This window comes from Micromys minutus, assembly GCF_963924665.1.
Source record: "Micromys minutus genome assembly, chromosome: 23".
NCBI lineage: Eukaryota > Metazoa > Chordata > Mammalia > Rodentia > Muridae > Micromys > Micromys minutus.
Genome location: NC_137958.1, coordinates 26693980 through 26701378, shown reverse-complemented (window position 1 = coordinate 26701378; position 7399 = coordinate 26693980). Strand labels below are relative to the sequence as shown.

Below are 7399 nucleotides of genomic sequence, written 5' to 3'. Positions count from 1 at the left end.
GTTTAAAGAGATTTGAAAATATCACTTAGTTTGCCTTCAGTAACTGAAGTTACTGGCAGTTAAAAGCCATCTGACATGGGTGCTGAGAACCAAACTCAGGTCCCTTACAAGAGCAGTATGCACTCCTACACACTGCACAATCTCTACAGTCCTTAAGTCTAATATTCTTGATGTAAAAACAGTCTTTTGCCTAAGTTGACTTTTGGTTGTATGTTGTCACAACATTAGTAAAGTACCTAATACAGTGTGCTCCAAGTGTTATATGAACCAAGTGAAGAGTGGTTTCAAGTCTTTTTCTGCCAGCTGACTTTTTCATGTATGAAACTTGATGTCCTCAGTCCCTATTCTTTTACTACAACATCACTTCATATATGAGTGACAGAAACAAACACCTTAAAAGCTTTAGATAAGTCAGTCTTCTTCAGACTGACACATTTTGTGAAAAAAAAAACCTATAAAAGTAAAGTGTGTGTTAATTGTAGTTAAAGGCTTGACATTTATGAAATAGAGATTTTTCCCCCAGAAATAAATATTTTAGGAATTTAGTTAAATGTAAACAGCAAAACTCAACCCAAAAATTAATAGCTCTCATTTGAGTCAGGAAAAGAACACTGGAAATATAAAGAGGTATAACATTGGACAGCCATCTTTAATGGAGCAATGGGAGGCCTAGAGTCTTAGCATGTGCTCAGTGCTCAGTGGAGTGTGACTGCTCAGTGCACACTCCTCAGGATATCTATGGATTGGAGGTATGAATACAGAACAGGCTGACATATGGAATTGGTTTTTTTTTAAAATGTGAAAATGCTTGAGGTTGACACTTGTTAAAGCCCATTCCACTAAAATGTTACAATATTTAATAAATACACAAGAAACCAAAATGTCAAATGATGAACCAGACTTTTCTTTAAAATCTTTAGGAACACTGTTTTCCCCACCTGACTGTGACTCAGTCACTGTGAAATTATTGGCAACAAAAGGACAAGTTCCAGATTTGTAGCCATAAGGGGATAAGGAAGATGGTATTTTAACTGTTAAAGCTCTTTATAAAGATGGTGACTTCCAATAAAGATGGCGCTTTACTCTGAAGAACAATTCTTTTGCACTTTTACTATCTAATATACTGGAGAGTTTTGGTTGATAATCTTCATGACTTTAACTATTAAATATGAAATGAATCTTCCTGTTCTTCATTAGGCTGCTTAACTTCAGTTTTCATGGTATAATGCAGTAGGAAAGGGCAAGGGTTCCTTTCTCAAAAACTCAAGTAGAAAACGTCATGTGTCCCCTAGGCAAGAGTGGCTTTAATGATAAATCAAGTTTCGCACATAGTTAAGAAAATGGGTTTTAGGAGGTAGCAGAGGTAGCCCGAGGCTCCTTATAAAGATTTTCTGAGAATTAAACATTTTCTGTCCTGACTCTGAACTCACTTTTCCTAACCTCTTCTCTGCCCATGAGGAGGCACTGTGCTGTGGGGCTGTGGTAGAGATAAAACTTGCCATTACCTCAAGAAGGGTTATCTGAGAGTTGATTCTACTTCAGAGTCATATTTTTCTCATCATTACAATGGTAAAATTAAAAAAAAATGGATTCAATAAAATAAAAAAGTTTTTGTGATGCATGAACTTCAGAGATCTGCGTAGGGCAGTATTTCTCAAACTTAAGCATGTATCAGAATTATCAGCAGGAGTTTTTACTTTTTACTTTGTATTTTTTTTAAAGAACACATTTTTTTTTACTACCTTATTTACCATGTGGAAAGAGTTTGGTTAAATTCTGTGTATTAGAAACACTGTGCTTCTCCTTTAGATGTTTTTTGTGTACTATTGTTTTTTCTAGGAAACCCCATTGTGGTTTTTATTGTTTCTATGTGTGCTTTTACCAATAAAAGACGGTCTATGAAAAAAAAAAAAAAAAAAAAAAAAAAAAAAAAAAAAAAAGAACACATTGATAACTCTAGCCGCAGAGTTTCTAATTCTGTTAGAATGGATGAACAACAATTTGCATTTCTCCCAAAGTTTTTTTTTTTTTTTTTGTTTTTTTGTTTTTGTTTTTTTCAGAACCATTTGGGAGTTCTGGTAAGAGGGCTCTGATTCACCTATGCTCCTCAAATGGGTTTCAAATAAATTAAGATATGGCCTTGGCCTCTTTCTACTTTTGATGTAACCCTTAAACCATGGAGAGGTCAAATTCATTCCAATGTGACATAGAACCATTATTATTTTGTGAATGTGGCATCTCTGTCTCTCTCTCATACACAGACACACACAGGTACACACAGACACACTCACAGACACACATAGATACAGACACACACACACACACACACACACACACACTGATGCACAGACACAGACACAGGCAAAAATACACACGCACACATACAGTGGTATACTGTTCTTCATCTTGGGCATCCTGTGGTTGCTCAGAGCCAGAGCAATCATGAGTCTGGGCAGCATATTTAGGGGCAGGGTCATGTCTCTAGTTCTGTCTCTCTCCACCAAGCACACACTACCCAGCGCTTCCATCTTTTCTACCTCTCCATTGCATATGCATTTGTCACTGTAGCATTGTGGCTAGAGTGTGTTGCACAGTATTTTTTCCCCTTTGGCCAGGTTTTCACTTACTTGTTTCACCTAAGTGGGGCTCAAAGTACATAAGTTATTTGCTAAAGCTCATGTCACATAGCTGTTAAATGGAATCAGAGTCAAACCCAATCATCTTCCTTTCAAATTCAATCACATGATATTAGTAGTGAAGCAGATTGAGGGGCCATTTATCATGTATCACTTGACACAGAATTGCCTCAGAAAAAATGTTGGGCCATGTTGCAGTAAATATTAAATAGGGTAAGCTGTTCTAGAAATATCTGATCCTAACAGCTCCCCTTTGGTGAATTCTAAGAAGAAACTGAGTGTCTCTACATCTAAGTGAGAAAATACATTGTGGCTAGCTAGCCACTGGGCAGAAATTGCCCATTTCAAATACAGACAAAATACTGCCCAGAAAAGGACACACTATGCAGAATAGTCAATTGATAATCGCTGCCGAGCCATAATAATCAATACTTCAAAATTCTGCCTTTAAAAGGTCTGTCAGGTGATCCTGGGCCAGAAGACTTAAGACTAATGCTCTTGTGTGTTGCTAACAGGAGACTGTGCAGGTAGGCAATTGCTTCTACAAACTGTCTCAGTTCTGATAGCCATGTCAGGCTTCCTATATTTGTATTGGGCATTCTCAGATTTCTGACATGAATGACTAATTATCTTCTCATAGCCTACCCAGGCAGTTTAACTTTGAGAGAACATATTTAATCAGATGGTTTTCAGGTAATATACAACCTAGCCAGGACATAACATATGAGGATGAAGATGAGCTGGACTCATGCAGCCTTAATTAGCCACAAGTAGATATGAATATTTTATAAGGAATTGATTTGTATAGGAGGATTTGTCTTGTCTAGATGGGAAAATTGTATCCTATCTATCCTATCATTTGGCTCTGAGTTTATGGTGTGGACATTTTGTGTAGTGTAAAAATTTCTGAGAAAAATCCCAGATAAAAACCATTGTTAAATTACAAGACTCTAGAATGTTGAATTTGTTGGGCTAGTTGTAGTATGGACAGAGTTCACAGATATTCCTCAGCTAGGGTGAGAGACTAACCAGAGGGTGACTGCTTTTAAGATGAATATAATGCTAGTTCTATATGGCCCGCCAGTGCCAGGACTAATGTAGGAGAGACTACTGGCTTCAGAGAATACCTGGGGACAGTGTGGTTTGGTGCCATGCTGAAATGGCTTACCCTTTTAAAATACTTTCTGCAACAGGGTCAAAATAAATGTATCATGAAACCTCTGGTAAAGAATTAAGTGAAGAAATTTTTGCTTTACTGGCTTACTCAAATTAAAAAACTTTAATTTTGTAGGGTATTATTTAACTAGAATATTTGATTATGTTTACCATGTATCTTAGGGTTTTATTGCTGTGAAGAAACACTATGACCTAGGTAGCTCTTGTAAATGCAAACCTTTAATTGGGGCTGTTTTACAGATTCAGAGGTTTAGTCCATTATCACCGTGAGAAGCATGGCATAATACAGGCAGACATGGTGCTGGAGGAGCTGAGAGAGGAGCTACATCTTGATCTGAAGGCAGTCAGAAGAAGACTCCTTTCTGTAGGCAGCCAGAATTACAATGAAGGTCTGAATTACACTGGCCAGACTTGAACATACATATGAGACCTCAAAGTTCCATTTCCACAGTGATATACGGAGGAGCTACATCTTGATCTGAAGGCAGTCAGAAGAAGACTCCTTTCTGTAGGCAGTCAGAATTACACTGAAGGTCTGAATTACATTGGCCAGACTTGAACATACATATGAGACCTCAAAGTTCCACTTCCACAGTGATATACGTTCTCTAATGAGGAGGCTACACCTTTTCCAATAAGGCCACACTTCTGAATTATGCCACACCCTGTGACTAAGCATTATGCAAAGGAGTCTATGAGGAACAAATGTATTCAAACCACCACACCATACCCCATTCATATATTTGTATATGCTTTTCTTTGATGCTTTGTGACAACTGATGTTAACAGTACTTTGTAATGTTTTTGTTGCATTGTATAGCAATAATTCAGTGATAAACTAGTTGGTTAAATAATAATAGGAGAACTAGCTCAATAGAGATGTTGAAGATCAATGTTTTATGTGGTGTAATGATTAAGCTTTTTTTTTTTTTTTTAAGACAGGGTTGCTCTTTGTAGCCCTGGAAGTCCTAGAACTTACTTTGTAGAAGGCTGACCTGGAAATCACAGAAATAAACCTGCCTCTGCCTCCCAAGCCTTAAAGGCTTGTGCCATCATTTCCTGGCTCACTGTCAACTTTAAAGATCTAATAAATAACTAGAAAATGAGTCAAACACCAATTCCTTTTTGTAGTATATTGATGTGGATATTGGCAGACAGTTTTAATGGAGGAAAATGATCTTTCTTGGATGTAGGCAGCACCATCCACTGGGCTCAGATTCTGAGCTAAATGGAAAGATGAGGAAAAAGAAAAGAAATCGAGTGAGTACCATTATTCATTTCTATTCTATTTCTTGACTCAGTATGATGTGAATGACTAGCTTACATTCCTGCTACCTTTCTTTCCTGCCACAACTGAGTATACTTTCTTAAGCTATAAGCCCAAAACAAATCTGCCCTCCCATTAGTTGCTTCCTGTATGGTATTTGCTTGTAGCAATGACAAGAGTGACTGACACTGAAAATTGGTATCAAGGGCTGAGGTTGTTACTGTGACAAGTCTGTCAATGTGTTTCTTATGCTTTATAAACTGGTTTGCAGAAAGAATGTTGATAAGCGTTGAGTTGGGGGTAAGAGAATCCCTAAAATTCTACAATCTGAACTCAGAAATTTTGCTTGGAGTTTGGAAGACCAAATGTTGATAGAACTCTGTATAGCCATAAACTTTCAGAGGGGGATCAAAGATTATAGTGAATGGAGCTAGAGGTAATTTACATCTTATTCTGTCAAAGACTATGGAATCACTTGGTATGTGTCATGAAAAACTAAGTGAGGCTGAATTAAAATATGACAGACTCATTGTTCAATAGTGAACATTTCAGGATAGCATGTCCATTGGATGGTGACATGGTCATCATTCACTGGATTCACCCAGATTTACAAAGAGACGTAGAAACTACAGCAAAAAATGTGAAAAGAACACAGGCCAGCAAGAGAAAGACATGATTAAAGTTGAGAACAGTAAGTGAAGATGAAATGGTTATATTTGCTCTTTTCCTCTGGTGCACCACCAATGATCCTATTATCATGAGCTGCTCCTCCTGGTGTTACTTGTGATTTAAGAACAAGCCATAACCAAAGTCTTGTTTCTGCTATACTGTACCTGATACTAAGATCTACATCTTTGACTTGGGATGGAGAAAAGAGAAAGCTGATGAATTCCTACTTTGTGGCCACGTGGTATCAAATGAATATGAACAACTCTCTTCTGAAGCACTGGAGGCTGCCAACAAACACATGATAAAGAGTTGTGGCAAAGATGGCTTTCATAGCCAAGTGAGACTCCACCCTTTCCATGTCATTCGTACCAACAAGACGTTGTCCTGTGCTGGGGCTGGCAGGTCCAGACAGGTATGCGTGGTGCATTTGGGAAGCCTCAGGTCACAGTTACCAGGTTTCACATTGGCCAGGTCATCGTGTCCATCTGCACCAAACTGCAGAATAAAGAACATGTAATTGAGGCTCTGCACAGAGCCAAGTTCAAGTCCCCTGGCCTTCAGAAGATCTATACCTCAAAGAAGTGGGGCTTCACCAAGTTTTTTTTTCCTTCTTTTTCCTTACAAATTTATTTAAAAAAAACAGAGATACACGTACAGATTTTTAAAAGCATTTTGGCATAAAACTATATGAATATATTTTTGTCAGTACTTGATATTTTTAAAGGTTTGATAGTATGCATTGAAATTGTACTATTTACAATAAATATAAAGTACATGTAAAACAAAATATAACATGGAAATAGTCAAAGTTTTCTTGGTGTGTATAGATTAAACATAATGATGAAAAAGAAAGGCCAAAAAGTGGAAGCCTCAGTCCTTCTTAGAAAAAACAAAAACAAAAACAACAACAACAACAACAACAACAAAAAAAACCCAATAAGTACATAGCACACTCTCAGAGTAGGGTATTCCTAGGCCTTAAATAATTAATAACTCAAAGGCTTTACCAAATTTAATGCAGATGAATTTGAAGATATGGATGCTGAGAATCGGCTCATTCCTGATAGCTATGGTACCAAATATATGCCCAATCCTGGTTCTCTGGATAAGTGGAGAGTCCTGCATTCCAGAAGATTTCCACAATGCTCTCCTATACCCTACCAAATCATGTTCAATAATACATCTTACGTCAAATCTGTTTATGTATTTGTTTCTGATTCTTAAATACCATGAGGTCTTAAGTTTGGTCAATTGGAACAACTTAGTGAGTGAATTAAGCACACGCAGAAGGTTAAAATTGGTGATTTTATTGAGTATTTTAAACCTGGCACCACTGACAGTGATTTACTAGTACAGTGCATGGAAATGTGGACAAACATATTTAGTCCAAATAGTATAACTATTTGAGATTACCCAGGCCTAAGAATTCTGATGCAAGCCTGGGGCAACAGTGGTAGTGGTATGAACAGGTTTTTGTTTTGTTTTGTATGACCTTTTAAATAAATTTACATTTCCTAAGTTACAAATGAGAAATGGTTATATTTGTAAAAGAGATTAGTACCATTAAGGAAGAACTGCCAGCACATATATAGTAGAGGACAATGGGTCTGGACTCAGTCAAAGAAGATGCAGCACCTTACCCTCGAGACTT

At 37.3% G+C, this 7399-nt stretch overlaps 1 pseudogene across 1 annotated transcript; it reads left to right on the top strand.

Annotated features, from left to right (window-relative positions):
- The first annotated feature begins 5048 nt into the window (after positions 1-5048).
- On the top strand, positions 5049-6972 carry LOC308435749 (large ribosomal subunit protein uL16-like; annotated as a pseudogene). Its single transcript has 3 exons — positions 5049-5072; positions 5891-6334; positions 6749-6972. The product of its transcript is annotated as a large ribosomal subunit protein uL16-like (transcript).
- The last annotated feature ends 427 nt before the right edge of the window (positions 6973-7399 follow it).